Source organism: Artibeus jamaicensis, unplaced genomic scaffold, assembly GCF_021234435.1.
Source record: "Artibeus jamaicensis isolate MK-2021 breed Jamaican fruit bat unplaced genomic scaffold, CSHL_Jam_final contig_559, whole genome shotgun sequence".
NCBI lineage: Eukaryota > Metazoa > Chordata > Mammalia > Chiroptera > Phyllostomidae > Artibeus > Artibeus jamaicensis.
In genome coordinates, this window is record NW_026521887.1 from 2,659,469 (window position 1) to 2,679,784 (window position 20,316).

The window sequence follows — 20,316 nt, forward strand, 5'->3', positions numbered from 1 at the left end:
CATTCAGTTCAAAGGCTGATAAGAGAACTGAAGTCGCCAGCAGAGGGCGATATATAACAGCAGAAATAGTCCGCTTATTTGAAAGGTAAATCCTGTTAGTTCTACTAGACCGAAAAGAGAAAAATTACAGCTTTACATAAAGCAATTTCTGACCAAAGAAACAAAAATTCTATCATAAAAATATATGTTAAAAGCAGGAGGAGGATTTCAAGGCTTCCTGGCAAATCTGCTGGGTTTTGGTGATATTCCGCAGGAAGCCTACCCTTCACACTGGGGACTCCATTTTCTCCAAGCAGGCCAAAAATAGTAATTCACTTCTTCATCTCAGCTTTTTGTGTAATTTAGATTCGATCACACTGAGCAGCAAAAAAAATGTCCACGAGTATGTTCTGAAGAGAACCCAGAGTGCTTTCAATAAATGTTAACAAGCATTAGCAGGGGCCTGGTGCCAGAGGCCTCGCTGGCCAGCGTGAGCGGTGCCGCCTTTACCCTCCACACAGAGCTTCTGGCCTCACTACATCTTAGTCCCTGCAGAAGAGGGCAACGCTCTCTCCCTACCCCGCAGTGTGCATTCTTCCTCACCTCTCTCCTTCTTTCTTCCCTGTGTCTTAGGTTTCACATCTCCATTCCCATACCCGAAATCACTAGAATATTCTCAGTGGTAGGAAAAGTTTCCGAGGAAAAGCCCAGTCCTCAAACAGTATGTCTAGTTTGGTCCTCTGGGTCCTGTACATCTTTTAATAGAGTCATTGAAATTAAAAATAGAATGTTTTTGTTTGGAGCTCAGGCGTTGGCCCTCCTGTCTTTCCTCCTTCAATGTGTCCAAGGGCACATTTTCCTGGGTCCCCTCCCACACCAGCCCCACCCTTCCCTCAGCCTCTCTCTACCCCAAACACAATCAGGGCCACTCCCTTTTTCTCCTTCACATTCTTAAACCATGGAAGTGAATTAATAATCATAGTGGCCTACTGGGCACTGACCTTTCATACATTCCTTTGCAACCTATCCCCAGAACTCCCCTAGCTGCTTACTCTCCTGTTGCTATCTCATTTCTTATTGCTCACCTTTGTTTTGTTTTGTTTTGTTTTGGAAGCAAAGGCCAAAGGCAAAAGCTGACTACTGAAAAAAATCGGCAAACTCGAACCAGGGTCTTAACTAAGAGCCCAGCTGTTGCATAACTCCCAGAACTCCAGTCAATCAACCTCACTTGGGTGAGTAAGACCTTGGTAATTTCAGTAGTGAGTGGGTTCACTTTTTAAAATTCATTGTATTACGAAAAGAAAAAAAATCAGTTCTTAAGCAGCAGCATCGCCCACTGAAATTGACATGAACTGTAAGTGCTTAGCTCAAAGGTGTTTCCTTGCCCTCTCAAGAGAATTTAAAACTTTTCTCTTTACATACAAAATGTGAATTTGCTGGGTAGCATATTAATTTATGCTGAGAGCTGAAATATACCAAGTACTTTCAAATATTTCAAGTTAAAAAATAAAGGTAAGGATTTATATTTTTAAAGAAATATATGTTGCCATCTGGGTTTTTCATGTTGAATTATAAAGGAAAGAATATTTCAAAAATCTATAAGGATTATATGATTTCCAAGGGCAATATAGAATCTCAGCAGTTCTTACTACCCACTGTCCACTTCACACCTCAGCTGAACTTGACTCAGTCTGCAGAAATGTTTTACTCTGAAAAAGGAGATTCTGTAACAGGGTGCAGCCAAGAGGGGGGCCCCAAAAAGGGATTTGGAATGGGGTCCAGAACTCAAGGTGTCCAAGATATATTAGAAAGACATATAGGATATGCTCACCCCCTCCCCCCTACAGGTGTGAGTTGGGGGAAGGGACTCCTGGAGCAGGGCCATTGAGAGCTGTTTTGCATAGCAGCAGCTTTGCAGCTAACTCTGGCATGGTCATTTAACATATCTATAACCTTTAACTGGTTGCATAGATATGTTAAATAGCTGTGGTCATGCTTTAAACCAGGGAGATGGAATTGACTTCCACCCAAAATGTAACTGGGGGCAGGACCCCCAGGTTACAGCACCTACATGAGAGCTTGAAGATGATTGGCTCCATGCCACGGGGCCACCTCTGCCCGGACTCATGATGGCAGCCCAGTAAAGCTGGAAGGATACAGGAGTGCTGGCAATTATAGCCGACTATGGGAGGAGTTGGAAATGGGGCTGAAGAAGAGGATTGGCACGAGGATTTAAATCGAGAGGCGGCAGCCATTGAGGGGAGAACCACGCAGCCTTGGCAGAGTGGAGACCTCCTCGCAGCCTTGGTGAAGAGAGGGCCACGAGGCTGCCAGGAGCCTGAATCACGGACTTCTACTTCTTTTCCTGAGATACGGTACCCCAGATAAGGGCAGAGGGAGAAGGAAGGACCGCGTGCATCTGTGGGTATCCTAAAGGACTCTGATATTTTGATGAAGACATTGGGTCAGTACTTTAAGTCTGGATAGCTGTAAATAAACATTTCCTTTCCTTTTGACAAATCTCTGGCATTGAGAGATGTCTTTCCTCTTGTGGCAGACAATGTGAACCTAGTGGCGGATCCTTTTGGTAATAATATATTGTACCCTCTGCCGTTGGCCCCCTTGGTCCCTTGTTCGGTAACAATTCCATAGTTTACTTCGTAAACAGACCCTACCTTGGGGGGGGGGGAATCCTTCATTGAGAATGATATTTCTTCTCTTTATCTCTAAAATGAAAAGCCTAAATATTTTTTTAATCCTCACCCAAAGACATGCTGATTGATTTTTAGAGAGGAGGTTGATTTTTAGAGAGGAGGTTAAGGAAAGATGAGAGAAAGGGAAACATCAATGTGAGAGAGAACCATCAATTGGTTACCTCTCCCACACGACCCAGCTGGGGACCGAACCCACAACCTAGATTTGTGCCCTGACTGAGCGTTAGACCTGCAGCCTTTCAGTCTATGGATCCACATTCCAACCAACTGAGCCATATCAGCCAGTTTACATTATATCATAATGTAAAGAGCCTAAATTTACATTAAATCATATCTAATCTGATTTTGCAAATCATCATATCACTACCAATATTTTCTATTCTGGTGAGTGTTCAGAAGGCTAATTATTTTAATTTTTTAAATTTTAACACTTAATTATTTTTTTCCATCTCAGTGAAAACCTGTTGCTTCTCAATGTTTAGTCTGAGATTTATAGGCAGGGACCTTGGGAAGTGTCTGGCACTGGCTCAGAAAACTGACCTTAAGGACAGCCTTTGAAGGAATCCCGGCAACCAAATCTCTGGCAAGCTTTCATTCCTCATTTTCAAATACCCCAGTGACGAAGAACTCAGTATCTGGAAGGGAGATTCATTTCATTTTTAGAGAGTATAATGGTAAGGCAAGTCATTCTTATACTGAACCCAACTTTGCACAATTTCTATTCATTAATCCTAATTATAACTTCTGAGTACACATCAGTGGGGGTGGGGGGAAATGAAACATTGTTTTTCAATTGTATTTGAATAAAGTTCTCATGTCTTCTTGAAAATTCTCTAGGCCAAACAGTGCTGGCTCTGTCATTTTGCAGAGAGCATCATAGCAAACCCCCTCAGCATACCAGTCTCATTCCTCAGGAAGTATGTTCACAAACTGTGGCACTAGAAAATGAACACGATCTGCTGGACGTGGCTGAACCAGCACTGAATGGGAAGTTTCATTCTTATTTACCAATAATTCTTTAACTTTTGAGTGTATAAGAATTATCTAGGGAACATTAAAAATGGGAACTCTAAACCATCTATGTAATTCTGAGATACTCAAGTTGCTAGGGGCCCAGAATGCTGCATTAAAAAGAAAAAAAAAAAGCCAGGTTTTATGAGGATGTATTCCTCGGCATATACCTTGAGAAACACTTCCTTAGGGCAGTGATTTTCAACTGGTGTACCGAAAGAATTTAAAACATGCAATACCTAACTGTTTAGTCAGGGGTACTGACCTCTTTTCCCTTAGACTATCAAATTAAAAGAGAAATGCTAACAGCTAACACAACAATAGTTGTCCACTGTGAATGAATAAAAATTATACCTATTTTTGTCACATCAGTCAAAAATATAACATATATGTTGGTGTGCCACAGAATTTTAGTAATTAGTTGATGCAGACCATGAGATGATAAGGTTGTGAACTGCTGCCTAAGGGGATCGATTCTTTTTTTTTTCTAATCTGGCCTCAGATATTATTCCTTTTTCAAACTGCACTATAGGCTCATTTTAATATTACAATGAGCCTAAACAATAAGTTTTCTTATACAAATCCTTTCAGAGTCACCCATCCTGCTATTGTATAACTAAGTTTTAAGGCTACAGTTCATAAAAATGCATTTATCCCTATGTAGGGTTGCTAAAGAAAACACAGGAAGCTCAGCTAAATTTGAATTTTGGATAAACCACAAATAATTTCTTAGTGGGACATACTTATACTAAAAAATTATTCATTTTCTATCTGAAATTCAGATTTAACTTGATGTCCTGTATTTTTATTTACTAAATCTGATGTTATAACCTTATCAAACTTACTGTGGTTAGATTTGATTTTTCTAGTTTTGCCTGCTGAGGCCATTTTGGATTATAATTGTCTTCAAATATTTTTGGTCCTCACAAATACTGTTCCTGTTTCTATCAAGTTATACTCCCTGTTTATGTAAATTCCCAGAGACAGGCTCAGAGTTGATGTTTGCTCACCCTTTGTAAAACAAACAAACAAACATCCACGCACTGTATTCTACACAAGTAATTATGTACTTTCTTCACTATCTCCAACCTTCTCCAACATCCATGATGGCTACTTGGTTTTCAGCTAGAGCATAAATAAAAGCACACACAGCTTGAAATCAGGAAGCCTGAGTTCAGATACTGGCTTTTCCATTTATGAGTTGTTCAAACTCAGGCAATTAATAAACTTCTCTGAAACTCAATTTCCGCATTTGTAAAATGGAGGTTCTTAGTATCATTATGATATGTTAATAAGATGATGCAGAAAAAACCTCAAACCTCGTGCTTAATTATTGCTCAAAAAAATTCTTTATTCATCAATTTTTAACTACTCATGATAGCTTCAAGCTCAGTTGGGTGGAAATAAGCACATAGATCACTTTCCCATGTCTTCTAAAGTCATCAAAAGTAAGTAAATGAGGTGTCTGATGGGTAATAGTTTTACTGAGGTGATCAATTCATAATATATTTAAATGCTTAATCACTGCATTGTACCCCTGAAACTAATGTAATATTGTGAGTCAACTGCAACTGAAAAATAAATGTTTAAAAATTAGATGTAGTCATCATCATTTAAAAACATTGAGAAAATGAAAAAAGAGAGAGAAAGCCGTGAGATATACGTTACCAATGAATTACTGAAAAACAGAAAGCCACTACTCTGGGCATCTGAAAGAGAAATAAGGAAACATAGTCCATAATACACTCTTTTGTGAAGGGCCCCAGGAAAGGTGGAAAGATTCTGTGCATCTGCACCTAAGGCTGTGAACCAATAGAAAGTTGGCAGGAACAGAAGAAATGAGCAAAAACAGTATGTCTCACAACAGAGAAACCATGTGAATATTTACTTTCACTGACGATCTTCTGTAAATAGGTCACCATGAATTTATTATTGGTAAAACAACAATAGAAAAAACAATGTGGGTGCTGGCAGTCCAAAGTAAAGCTTTACTTGTTGTAATATTTTGTTTTGGGTGTCAGGAGGAGCTTGCAGCTGTCAGCAGGCTCTCTGCACACTTATCTTAAAGAGAAACAGGATATTTCTTCCATTCCCACATTTAAGGGGTTCCCAGTTAGTCTGGCCCACAAAAAGAAAAAGCCAGAAGTGTGTATGTGGACGTAAATTTTCTTGTATTGCAGCAGAGAAAATCCTACCCAGATCCCCAGTCTTTGAGTCTTAAAAAGGAGACAAATGTCAAGGAGGAACTTTGTCAAACAAGATAGAGAAGAAACAAACAAAAACTGAATCTAGAAAGAAAAACATAATTCAGAATAAAGGGACCTAAAAAGGAAAAATTCTGTAAGTTTGTGCACGCCTTTCATTTTTTTACATGTAGTTGTCCAGATCTCCCTACACCATCTGTTTAAAAGGTAATGTTTACTCCATTTTATGCTTCTGCTCCCTTTGGTGAATATTAATTGACCATAGAAACTTAGGTTTATTTCTGGACTCTCTATTCTGTTCCCTTGGTCTATGTGCCTGTTTTTATACCAGTACCAGGCTGTTTTGATTACAGTGGCCTTGTAATATAGTTTGATATCGGGTATCGTGATCCCTCCAACTTTGTTCTTCTTTCCCAAAATTGCTGTGGCTATTCAGGGTCATTTATGGTTTCATATAAACTTTTGAATTGCTTGTTCTATATCTGTGAAATATGTCATTGGTATTTTAATAGGGATTGCATTGAGTCTATAAATTGGTTTGGGTAATGAGGACATTTTCATGATGTTAATTCTTCTAATCTATGAACAGGCATATGCTTCCATTTGTTTGTGTCTTCCTTGATTTTTTTCTTCAGTGTTGTATTGCTTTCTGAGTACAAGTCTTTTACTTTCTTGGTTAGCCTTATTCCTAGGTACTTTAGTTTTCTTGTTGCTGTAGCAAATGAGACTTTTTCTCAATTTCTGATTCTGATACTTCACTGTTGATATACAAAAATGCCTTTGATTTCTGAATATTGATTTTGAATACTACTGTTTTGTCAAATTCATTTATTAGATAGTTTTTTTGGTGGAGTCTATAGGGTTTCAAAGTATATTTTCACTGATATGTCCCCTAGATCAAGGAACATAAAGGAAAGAATAAACAAAGAGGACTTCATCAAAATAAAAATCTTCTGAATGGCTAAGAAAACATCAACAAAATGAAAAGGAAACCACCTGTATGGGAAAATATATATGCCAATGATATCTCAAACATGGGTTTGATCTTCAAAATATAAAAAGAACTCACAAGACTCCACTCCAGGAAGACAAATAACCCAATTTTAAAAATGGGCGAAGGACCTGAACAGACACTTCTCCAAGGAGTACATACAGAGGGCCCAGAGACATGTGAAAGGATGCTCAGCATCACTAGCCTTCAGAGAGATGCCAATTAAAACCACAATGAGGGCCCTGGCTGGTGTAGCTCAGTGGACTGAGCGCAGGCCTGCAAACCACATGATCGCAGTTTGATTCCCAGTCAGGGCACATGCCTCGGTTGCAGGCCAGTTCCCAGCAGGGGACCCATGAGAGGCAACCACATATTGATGTTTCTCTCCTTCCCTTCCCCTCTAAAGATAAATAAATAAAATAAAATAAAAAAACACAATGAGATACTACTTCACAGCAGTCAGAATGGCCATCATTAATAAATCAACAAACAAGTGCTGGTGAGGATGTAGAGAAAAGGGAACTTCAGTATAATGTTGGTGGGAATGCAGACTGGTACAGCCACTGTGGAAAACAGTACGGAATTTCCTCACAAAACTAAAAATGGAACTGTTTTTGACCCAGCAATTCCACTGCTGGGATTATACCCTAAGAACCCTGAAACACCAATTCAAAAGAACCTATGTACCCCAATGTTCATAGCAGCACAACTTATAATAGCCAAGTGCTAGAAGCAACCTAAGTACCCATCAGTAAATGAGTGCATCAAAAAACTGTGGTGCATTTACACAATGGAATACTACACAGCAGAAAGAAAGAAGGAGCTTCTACCCTTTCATATACAGCAAAAATAGAATTTGAGGGCATTACGCTAAGTGAAATAAGCCAGGCAATGAAAGATAAATACCATATGATCTTACCATGAAGTGGAAACTAATCAACAAAACAAACAAGCAAGCAAAATATAACCAGAGACATTGAAATAAAGAACAAACTGACAGTTACCAGAGGGAAGGGGGAAGAGGGATAATGGAGGAAAATACAGGAAGAGCCATCAAGGAACATGCATAAAGGACCCATGGACAAAGCCAAATGGGGTAGGATCAAGGGTGGGGGGTGGGGATGGGTGGGGTGAGGAGAATGGTGTGGGAAAAATGGAGACAACTGTACTTGACAACAATAAAAAAATAAAGAAAGAAAACTTCAAATTGATAAAATTAGAGAGATTTGAGTTAAGTGTTCTATTTCTAAAATAGGAACAGAATTCTATGAAAAAAATCACAATGAGGACAGGAGAAAAATTTTATATCACTGGTAAAACTGAAAAAAATACACCAATAAAAGTGACAGAAAATAAAATGTAAAAAATCCTGAATGTGGACCAACATAATAGAAATACAACATAAAAGAACATATGCAGCCTAGAGGACAAATGGAGCCATAACGATCCAATAATACATCTCATTATAAATGGAGGAAAAATAATGAGGAAGAAATTGTAAAGGCATAATAGAAAAAGAATTCCCCAATTCTAAAAAGTCACTTGTCTTCAGATAAAAGAATTGGGGTGGGGATTGTCTTTGGGAGCAGGGGTTGGATAGGGCAGGGGAGAGCAGTGGGGTGGGGGGCAGGGAATGGGGATAATTGTAACTAAACAACAATAAAAAGTAAATAAAAAATAAAAAAGATAATTTAATGAGTATAAAGCAAAAAGAAAAACCCACATCAAGATACTGTCTTATACATTTTCACAACAGTGAAGTTAAAATTCTTAAATACATTTGTAAGAGGTGGGAGTGGTAACCAATCAAAGAGCATGAGTAAAACTACTATCAGACACCTTATCAGCAACACTGAGAAAGGAGGCAGTGGGGAAATACTTTTAAAACCTAATGGAAAATTACCTGGGACTCAAATTATGAACTAAATATGAAAACATGTTTTCAAAGGTTACGAGATCTATAAATTTTACCTCCCACAGACACTTCTCTGAAATGCCTTGCAAATCTAAACCAGCAAAAGCAGATGTGGGAAAAAACCACACACAGAAAAAAATATATTGTGGGATTCGGGAACCAATGGGTCCAAACCAAAAGAAGGTAAGAGTCAAGTCCCAGGACAAGATCAAGATGAGTATAGAGCATATGTAGAAAGAAAATGGTTTAGATTGGATAATTAAGGAAAGGCATGTAATTATAAACCTAAAGGCAAAAAAACCCTCAGTTAAGTGAATAGTGATCTGATTAAAAAACAAACTAATAATAAGAACAAATACTTGTATAAAGCTAACTACATAACAAACACTTTTTAATAATTTTGTGTATACTGATTAATTATCCCTCACAAATAAATGAATACCATCCATATTTTTGAGATAAACTGAAGCATAAACAGTTTGACTTGACAAAGTCCCAAGCTAACATATGGGCAAGGCTGGGCCTCGGCCGCAGCAACCTGACTCTAGATTTTATGCTGCTAACCACTGTAGTCTATTTCCCATTTAAAGTGGATGATGTCTCTGTTGATTTTTAACTGATTATTTCTGTAAAATGGGGATATATTTTTAAGTCAGTGAAAAGGAGATTCTCCTGAGAAAAAGATTAAGATGGAAGAGGGCAGAGTTCAGAGGCTAGTTCAAGTTGCTTTATTATGTCAAGAGAAAGGGGAGATAGAGTGCACAGAATTGAAGGTAAGTTTTTTGTATGTTTTCCAGATGATAGTATGTCTATCTGATTGCTAGATTTTCCTTTGTAAAGTGAGAAATGAGGTCATTGGCCAGGAATGTAGGACCAAACGTGCGCTCAGAGATTTACAGAAACTAGGAAGACTTTCAAATAATTCTTGTGCAGAGTGGAGTAATGGTTGACTAAAAGAATCTAGTAGGATTGCCAAGCAGCACGGCCGGTTACTAATCCTGAATTTCAAGTAGGTCTACTCTTCCCTGATCTGTGGCTTTCTCCAGAAGCACTCAACACATTGTATGCAAACAGAAAAGAAGGAGATAACTGGGTCTTCTGAGGTGAGTTTTTGGTCAGACCAGTTGGAATTTTAAAAAAAGAGAGAAAGAGAAAGAGGGGCAAAAGGGCTGTGGGTATTCACAAGAATTGCCAAAAAGATGCAGCATTAAACAAAAGCAAGATTATCAGAGAAGTGGAAAGAGAAGGCTAATGGAGAAGAAATAGAAAGGTCAATGAGTAGAAGCCTCAGCAAGGTACAGGAAATGGTATGGTGGAAGTGGTTTAACAAGTTAGCAAAAGATAAAGAAAATTTCTGGTCTAAAATCACTGCTTTAATTATGACTTTGGAGGTGTTTACAGTTATGTTTAACAGCAAGCCTGCCAGTGTGACTTGGGATTGGCAAATAGGGCAAAAGTAGACACGGGTGAGAGAGTCAAGGATGGATTAGTGTCCATAGGTACATGTTACCTACACTGATTAGGCCTTGGTAAAAAAGACTCTAAGTCATGTGCAAAATCTTTGGGTTTTGAGGTTTAGAAAATAGATAATAGCAATAGAGAGAAAAAGATGGTAATTCAGGTGAAGTGTTTTGTGCTTTAAAAACAACAGTTTGTTGTTGTTGCTTGGTTTTCTTTTTACAGAGGGAGAAGAAAGAAGTTGTCATGTGAAGCCATCGGTGGGGTGCTAGGAGAAAGCCAGTGCCTTGCCTTGTTGTCTGAAGTCCAGGAAGTGTGAGAAAATACACAGCAACTATTCATGCACAGTAGGGGACATTATGGTCCCAGGTGAGAACCAGGTAATAATGCAAAAAGCTAGAAAGAACAGGAGAAGAAATTTGAAGACATGATACATTGGCATTAAAAAAGGCTTTGGGTGGTGGGTAGAAGTTGCAAAGCTGGCACCAAGGAAGTGACAACTACTAAGGGTGGAAGAATATGACCAGGGCTTCACTTAAGGCATTGAACAATGAAGACAAGGAAGAGAAGTATGGTGGGCTTTGATCATATCAGACTGATTTGGGTGGGCCCTGAGCTTGGTATGTCTTTAAGTCACAGAAAAAAGAAATGTACTTTCACCTACAATGCTTTGAATTGGCATGACTTCTAAATTAGTGAAGTGTTAATTTATGAGATTCTATAATGATCAAGATAAAGTAAAATAATCATGGAGCAAAGGGACATAAGAAAAAAAGCAACTAAAAATACAAAGCCAATTGAAGAAATCAGTAAAACAAAGTATTCAAGCAAAAGAAAAAGGAAAACATCAAAATATGAGTATTTAAGAGAAGTATGGGGCTCTCTATTAAACTGAGAACAGAAAGTATTTTATTACTTTAATGACAACAGAAAACTAATGGGAAAGTCAAAGGTAATGCTCAATAATATCAATCCACACTTTATTTGTGGGTGAAGGGGATGATAATGTATACCCATGGTGTTTTTATTTTATTTGAAATTTCATAAAATAGTATCAGCTATTTAAATTTAAGACAGTGCATAAAGAGAATTGGGGAAACAATGATTTGTTGGAAATACATCTTACAGGAAACTCAAAGTCAAAGGTGATGCAAAATTTAGAAAGTCTGAAAAAATAAGACTCAAGAAACTATACAGGATGGAGCTAAAAGGTATTTGTGTGGAGAGTACTTTTCTATAATAGCTCTATTTTATCAGCATTATGCTTAGGAAAATTAGCAAACATCCAAACATTAGTACCAGAAAAACAATCATCAGATGCAGCAGGAGCCATTGTGGTATTTGCAAAGACCCATAAATATCCCCAAGTGCTATTAGTATGACAGTGTAGGGGATGAGCACAGGTTATTCTGACGAATAGATGCATATTCCAGACACACTGAATTGGTTTCAAAATATATCATCCAGGGACATCAGATGACATTGGAGACAGGGAAGCTCAGAGCAATATACAGCAAATCATAAGAATGATGGAGTGTAATTAAAGCTGATGGTCAAAGGTGTCAAAGGGCACAGAGGGTTCAGCAGGACCAGGGAAAGGCAATAACGACAACATTGCTTTCGAGATGCACATAGGTCACTTCAGACAATGCAAGGACACAGAGAGAGCAAGACTCAAATTATGATGCATGGCAAATCAATTTTGAGCTGTGCAATAATGGAGATAAACTGCCTGAAACAAGATTTATAATTATCAGCAATGCCAACAGCAAACTGTAGCAATTGTTAGGACTTTATCTTTTTATCTTGAGAGAAGTAAGAATTTGTAAATATACACTAAATAAAAACAATAAAAAATCATATGTATATGTGTAAACACATATATACACACACATAGAGAGAGAGAAAGAGAGATTGAAACTACCATCAAGTCCCCTTCAATCAGCATTAGTGAAGGCCAACTGCATGCCAGGCATTGCTGACACAAAGGCAAATATGAGACACTGAGGGGTCTGCAGTAGAGACAGGGAGAGAGACCATGAAAATATCAAGTTATTTTATAATGTACAAGTAACTGTGTGTGTTAGGTGCAGAGTAGTCACATGCTATCATGGAAGGGTTATGGTCAGGGAGTTTTTCCATGAACATTTGGTATTTTTAAAAACAGAAAAATGAGGACTTCTAACAGAAGAAAAGGCAGGTGAAAAGGAAGGTCATGGAGTGACATGTGTACTGTGATCAGGGCCCTCCTCGGTATTTTTGTCTTGGTGTCTTGATGGAGGAGAAAGTTCAAAGAGGCAGTAGTGAAGTAGGAGGTTAAGACAGGAAAAGCAGGTCGGAGTCAGTCATGGGCAACCTTGTGTGTCAGGCGGAGAGGAGAGACTCTGTCTTCAAGCAATGGAGTCAGTGAAGAGACACATTCTGGAGAGCTCTGTGTTTTGAGGGATCATTCTTATGGCAGTGTAGCTGGCGGACTGAACAGAAGCAAGACTAGAGCGAGCTACCTCACCAGCTGGGAATGGGGAACACTGGAAGTAAGAAGTGCTCCTCAAGTTTCTCCTCTGATATTATAATATGAAGAGCTACAAACTATTAATTACTGCCTGTATGCAAACTGCTCTGCCTGCAGTCTCTCATTCACTCTTCATAACAATCAATCGTCTCCATGTTACAGACCTAAAGTTCTCGATGAAGCCTGAAGAAGTAAACAACTTGCCAGATTCCATCGGTCTCAGCACCGGAGAGGCTCTAAAACTCACCGTCTTTAAACCACATGTGCTTAAGAGAATATTCTTCCTGAAAAATATGTAAAACTGTAAATTAATCTGAAAGTCTGTAAATAAATTTAATTTGGTGGGGAAAGCAGCCCATACCTCTTTCCATAATTTCCATCTTATGTCTCAGGCTGGACCACAAACCATTTCTTGCTGAAATAGTGTCTTGAGTTGACCCTTTCTAGGCTAGAGGCTCCAAAGTGCAGGATGTCATTTATCTCTTGATCATCAGTTCTCAGCAAGTGCCTGACACATAGAAGACACAATTATTGGTTGAATGAACAAAGGGATCTTTTCTAAATGGTTGTTTATCCCTGTAAAAGGACATTTGCAATGGTGGAATATTAGTTAAGGTAGTGATTTTAGTTCTCAAGAGTTAATGTCCCCTCATCAAAGGATAGATAGGCTTTCCCTAGAGAAAAATAGCAGATGCTACCTCCATTGAAGGAGATTGATGACCAAACTTTTACCTAGTGAGTGATAAAGAAATAAACTAGTACAAATCTTTATTCATTAATCTTTTATACCTAGTATAATCATTAAATACGCTCAAAATCAAAGAGTGCTACATAAATGCATTTAAAGACCAAGATACTTTTAAATGCTTAAGTAAAGGTTAATTTTTATACTTTGCTTACTCTAACATACAGCTTCATGTAATCATCATGGTTTTTCCCATCCATTTCTAAAAAGCATACTTCTTAACCAGGTGTGAAGTTGGATTTTAAGGGTCATATTCCTTCCAGTGCTCACATGCGTTTTAAGGAGCCCGAGTCATGGGACAGTAGACCAACTTGTTATCTCAGGCCACACCAGCTTGTCACACCTGTTAAGGTTTCCACATCACCCACCCTAGATCTCTTCAGCAATTGAGGCCACCTGTGCTAATTAAATGGTTTGTCTCTCAGTGAACACATCCTTATCATTCTAGAATGTGTTTTCTCTTTCTGGCTCTACTCACTACTAGCGACCCAGGCGGGCAGGAAGCAATTAGGGTAACTAGAAACCACTCTTATCTCCAGTCTAGAAGACCCCTCTACACCTGACTGCCTCAAGGGATTTTCTGTACTTGCTGCCTCTTTTTTGTTTGTTTGTTTTTCTTTTTGAGGCACCTCTCTCCACGTTTTTCTCTTTCCTGATCCAATCTTTATTTTACAAGCAATGCCTTTTCTTATTAGCTCCCTTATAATCTTTAAGTTTTTACTTATTCAGTGAAAAGAACTATGTCATTTACAAAGAATAGAAGTTTTTAAAACCAAACCTAGAAAGGATTTAAAGCATATATTTTTCATGGATTTTTCTCATAATCATTGGGTAAATAAGATTCCCATCTTTTCCTCAGTAAAGCAGTTACATTTCAAATGAGTTCAACTGCATTTCTATTTTTCAATTTGGTTTATTTATACTAAAACAATAATAGTTAAAACAGTTAACCCATCAACTACATTTCTAAATATATTTTCCCAGCTGACTGATAGAGGGAGATCAGTATCACTCTAAAGAAAAGTTGAGAGTCCTAAAATAGGAGGCTTCCATTGCTAGAATGCTGCTTACTCAACAGATCAAGGGATCTCAGTATTCCTTAAGAATCTGCATTGTAAATAATGCAGCAAGAGCATAGCAAGAAATCATAGCTTTTCATTTTGGCTTCTTGTCCCTCTCCATATACAAAAATAGATGGTAGTGGAACAAAGGGATGGAAATAATGTCTGATAATGACAAGCCTAATAACAAAGAGAGACTCCAAATCCTACTGTCAAGAGAAGAGCATTATTTGTTCATCACCCTTGCAGGGCATTCTTGCCACTACTGCTTCTGATTGTCATTGTCTTATGTTTTCTACTACTCACCTCATACCCATTCCAAACACTGACATTTAGTGAGCAATGTTCATGCCCTAGGGACTCTAAATACCCTAGACTAAATGACAGCTCACTATAGGAACACTTTCTTTATGCAACCAATCAATAGAAACAGATCTGTACAACTTCCAGGAGCCCCAGGCTTTCTGTCTTGTCCCCCCTCTACTCTTCAGCTTCCAGGCTACTTCTTTGCAATTCTCTCCCCAGATGGCTGAGTGCTCTGAGAAATCACTGATGAAACCATGTCCCCTCCACCTTACAAAGAAAGCAACAATTAACATCCTCAATGCCGGCATTCAAATGATCACTGTGATCCAACATTCAAAACATGACATTCGAAATCAGAAAACCTATATGTTTAGTTCGGTCCTGGTGCTCATCCCTGCTTGCGCATTAGAATCATCAGGGACTCTAAAAGGAAATAACAATTCTAAGCCACTTCCAGAGATTTTGATTTAATTCCTTTATGGTGTGTCCTGGACATGGGCATTATTGAATGGCTTTCCTAATTATTCTAATGTGTAGCACCACTGGGGACATGTGCATGCACACACATGCACACACACATGCTTGTACATCTGTGAGACTTGAGGACAGGTACTTCTTTGAGTCTCAGGTTTTTTACTTTCAAAATAGGGGTTATAATTTCTTACTTGTCATTACAAAATACAGGATGATTAAACATGATACATACTGTATGGGAGCACTTTGTTAAATGTACATCACTGAATTTAAAATATTTTTATAATAATAATTTCGGGTAATTTGTTGACATATTACCTCTTGTTCATTCTTTATTCTATTGCTATTTTTCTTCCAATCCCAACAAGCTGTAAGGACTTTGAGTCTCCCTGCCTTGCACGTATGTGTGTGTGATTGTTTAGGGACAAAACAGAAGTTTCAAGGAATTTGGATGCCTTTCCAGCCAAGCTTCTTGGAAGGTCCTGGATTCCTAAAGAAGCAGGAGGTCAGGGAGCTCAGGTGTTCAAATATAGCTTCCTCACACATGGGTAGTGGGAGACTGTGAAGCCCAATGCCCACACAATGGAAGAAGGGTCAGAAATGAGGGCCAGATAGTGAAGTAATACCTCCCAAGCCTGTGTAGGATTGTGTTAGAGCAATGCTCACGGCCCCACACCTCAGTGATGCAAAGAGGCCCACCTGTAGGATAGAAGCCAGGGAATGTGACCCTGAGAATTATAGCCTCCAGAGCTTGCTTGGCTGGGCACTGGAGAAGCAGAACTCACCACTCCAAGGTACACACTCACTTCACTGTAATTAAAATTCACATTTCTACCAGCTTGAAAGAATCCTTGAGCAAATTTTTTGAGTTATAGAAATAAATAAATTTAACTATTTATTATGCAATGTTGATATTATTTTATAAAAAAATAGAGCTAATAGTTATTCATGTAACAAATGTTTAACAAGACCCACTAGGTACCTCATAGCTACTGTAGTAGTTTCTAGGGATAGCCTTTAAAATCAACAAAATAGGTTAGGAATAATAATAATAAAATTGGTAGTAACATTAATACATTTGTCCTCTCCACTCAAAGGAGTAAAGCTCAAGGGAGGTAGTGTGTTTGAAAGTCAACATCTGCACTGCAACCAGAATTAATTAAGAGACTATGGCTCTGCCACAGCCAAATACAGGCAAGTAGGGCAGAACCAAATTCAGTAACTTTAATATAGCTATAAAATGAGTTCAAGGAAAATTCAGAATACTAAATAGTAAATGCCTCCAGTATTAATCATTATTTGATACCAGACTGTGGGTAAAATAGCCTGGGTGGGGACTTCAAGTTTAAATCAGAGCTAAGAACCAGAAGAGTTGCAAATTGAAGTCAAAGTGATACCCATCCCACTTGTAGGGTCTGGACTTGGAGCCCAGTTTGACTAACAGACTATGAAAGAAAGTTCAATCTGCCTCTTATAGTTTGGAGGAAAGTTGCCCTGGTTATCTATCACTCCAGATCTCATACTCCAGCCAAAAATCTCTGAAGGCACAAGTTTGGCCTTTTAATGATGTGATCCAATTTAGTTGGAATAGAAAATTGTTTCCATAAAGAATAAATAGGTGGCTATAAATAACCCAGAAAGGCTTGGAATTAAGTTTATTGATGACATAAATCAGATTTATTATATGAAGACTTGTGTTAAGTTTGAAAAGAACAATCTGTATATTTGATATTTAGAGTACTTATAATGTTTAAGAAAATTTAACATCCTAGAGAATTCAAAAGATTACTTTGGGATTACAATTTTTAAATGTAATTGAGTAACTGATTTAGACTTGGAATTTTAAGATAAAAATTAAAAATAATTTTACCAAGTCTTAAACTAATATTAAAATATGTAAAGCTGGTAAAGTCACCATGATTTCTAGGATAAATATTAAGTTTGTCAATGTGTATTGTTTTATACTCTTCACCTTTGCCCCCATTAGGTATAGAAAATATTTGGCATTTAAGGAGAAACACTAAAGCATTTCTAATATAAAATGGGAATATTCATCCTCTTTCTCCAGGTAATGTTTTACAGTCAACATATTTGGTCTTTTTTAGGGTTTTAGACACAAAATAATTGAGAAATGTCATTAGACTAATTTTCTAACTATGCAAATGAAGAAACAGACAGAGAAGTTAAGTTACTTTCTCAAACTACAGAACTATTTAGTAACAAAACTAGCAAAAGTTTTCATGACTCCCCAGATGAGTGTTTTCTGTACAGTATCACCAGCTTGGCTTGTTGCTTAGTGGGATCATACTGTTTCCTGCGATGTATCATTGCTAGTGTCTCAGTATAAACACAAAAGATCGTTCTTATTTTTCCAGCCAAAGAGAAAGTATATACCTTATTCCAGTTTCTACAGCTGAGAATATTCCTCTTCCTGTTTATGGTAATTCTCTCCTGTGTACATAGTAAGAAGACTGTTACCCTCATCAAACTCTACCTGTTTCTTTCCTGAAAGCATTAGAAAACCACACTGGTCTGAAATATGTATTGTTTTGGCTACAGTTTATCCATCATTCAAAAATATTTTCTCACCCTGGCTAGTGTGGCTCAGTTGGTTGGAGCATCATCCATAGACCAAAAGGTCATGGGTTCAATTTTTCGTCGGGCACAGAAGAGAAAGCAATTGATGTTTCTTTCTCACAATGATATTTCTCTCTCTCTCTCCCCCCACCTTCCCTCTCTTCTTCTGTCTCTAAAAAGTGATGAAAATAACGTCCTTTGGTTAAAATTAAAGAAAATACTTTCTCAATCTCCAGTGTTCTATATTCAATTTCAGAACTGTAACAAATAACTTATTCCATATGAAATTTTTGTGAAGTGCTTAGAATACTGCATAATTCTTCTAGGACCTACTGGAGAAGTATGTTATGCTACAAGCACAATTCAAGGTCCTATTCTAGCGTGTTAATACTTCTCTAGGGGTAGATGGAAAACTGCTTATGCAGAGGAAGAAATCTGGCTCACTGTTGACAAAGTACTCACAGCTCTTTGGAAAAGTGGTATTGTGTAAATGCAAAGCTGTTATTATATAAAAGCATTCAGAGGATAATATTAGCCATAATTGTATTAAATATTAATATTAATGCAAATGGTGGCTAAGAGCTTAAAGAAGAACTGTAGAAGTCGATAACAAATGAAGCAAAAGTATACAAAATTCATGGTTTTCTAACTATGCGTACCACAAAACCCCAACAAACTGAGAACTAATAATGAATTGCTGGTAGTTAATGTTGCTGATCTTTATTAAATCTTTCAGCTAAAGTAATTTTTAAAATGTTGAAAACCAAGGTTATCAAACTTTGTTTTCAATCAGCATTGAATATCAGACTTTAAACCCAATTTACTTCATTTCCTATGTGATAGCTTTTTGATGTGGCTACTTGAATAAGATAAAACATAGTCCTCAGTCATTCAACCAAACAAAATCTAGGGATTTTGTGAAATTTATTAGAATTCCTGATAAGTTGGCGTTAAGCTAATCAAAAGGGAGATTATCCTAGATGGGCCTGACCTTACCAGGTAAGACCTTTAAAAGACAATTTAGGGCTTCAGTGGGCTTGCAGACTCCATGATTTAGTTCTGACTCATGGTACAATTCTCTCATCATGTTTCCTTCCTGACTTCTACTCTAAGGACTTTAAGCTTGCTTACACAGCTCCCACAATTGTATAAGCCCATTCTTTGCAAAAAAAGGAAATCTCTATTCTTTATCTCTATTTCTCCCTGCCCCTACTCTTTCCTACTCTTCTCTCTCCCTCCTTCCTATTGGCTCTGCTTCTCTGGATAAATTTTGACTGATAAATTGTATTTTTCAGGAAACATATATATGGATTGTTGGACTTTCATGGTAAAAGAATGTATTCTAAAACATACATATTTATTTTGCACCCATAACACATTAAGAAAAACAATTATTTATTTTCCTACCACTGTAGGCAACAACCTGTCATTGATTTTGAAAGATATTACCACTCAAGATAGATGAGTTTTCAAATGCTTTTTAATTGGATTTCAAATAAAATTCTAAACACAATAAACATTGGGTCCTAATACATCAGCCTAAAGCAAAAATTTGGAAACAAACTACAGCATTTGGTAAAAATAAAAAAATGGCTCCCAACACCTTATATCCTTATGGTCTTATATAGAAATTACATAGAAATCACCCGTGAGTACACACACACACACATAAACAAACACCCCAGAAGAGCAGAGCAAAATGTAAGATTGGGGCTATCCCTTGACAAGCCTTAAGAAATTTTTTTAATTTCTGGAAATTTTTTAAATAAATAAAACTATAAACTAGTTTAAAGTTAAATAAAATAATGAAAGTAATTTCACCTGGTTATAATAATTATCTTTCTCATTTCTCCTGAGCAGCTTTTGATATCTAAGCACATGCCATACATTTACCTCTTTTCTGGAAATATATCTGAAGAAACCTAAAACACTAACTTGAAAGAACATAAGCACTTCTATGTTCACTGCAGCATTATTTACATTCACCAAAATTTGGAAGCAGCCTATGTTCATCAGCAGATGAGTAGATAAAACAACTGTGGGACATTTACATAATGGCATACTACTCAGCCATAAAAATGAAGAAAATTTTACCTTTTGCTACAATATGGATGGACCTGGAGAACATTATGCTAAGTGAAATAATCCAGTCAAGAGAAAGACAAATACCATATAATTTCACTCATTTGTGGAATCTAAGGAACAAACTTAACTGACAAGCAAAATAGAGATAGACTCATAGATAAAGTGCAGAATGACAGCTAACGGGGGAGGGTTAAGGGGTAGAGAGATTGAGCAAAAAGGAAAAAGGACTCGTGGACATGGACTATGTGTGGTGAGCATGGGGGGCAAGAAGGTATAAGGAGACT

At 37.5% G+C, this 20,316-nt stretch overlaps 1 long non-coding RNA gene across 3 annotated transcripts; it reads left to right on the plus strand.

Annotated features, from left to right (window-relative positions):
- Positions 1–971: 971 nt before the first annotated feature.
- LOC119047232 (uncharacterized) lies at positions 972–13,125 on the plus strand. 3 transcript variants are annotated; one of them, XR_005082110.2, is made up of 5 exons: positions 972–1,211; positions 8,880–8,997; positions 9,825–9,917; positions 10,498–10,652; positions 12,947–13,125. It is a non-coding gene; the product is annotated as an uncharacterized LOC119047232 (long non-coding RNA). The 3 variants fall into 3 exon arrangements; XR_005082111.2 differs by having other exon boundaries at positions 9,828–9,917; XR_005082109.2 differs by having other exon boundaries at positions 8,880–9,917.
- Positions 13,126–20,316: the final 7,191 nt, after the last annotated feature.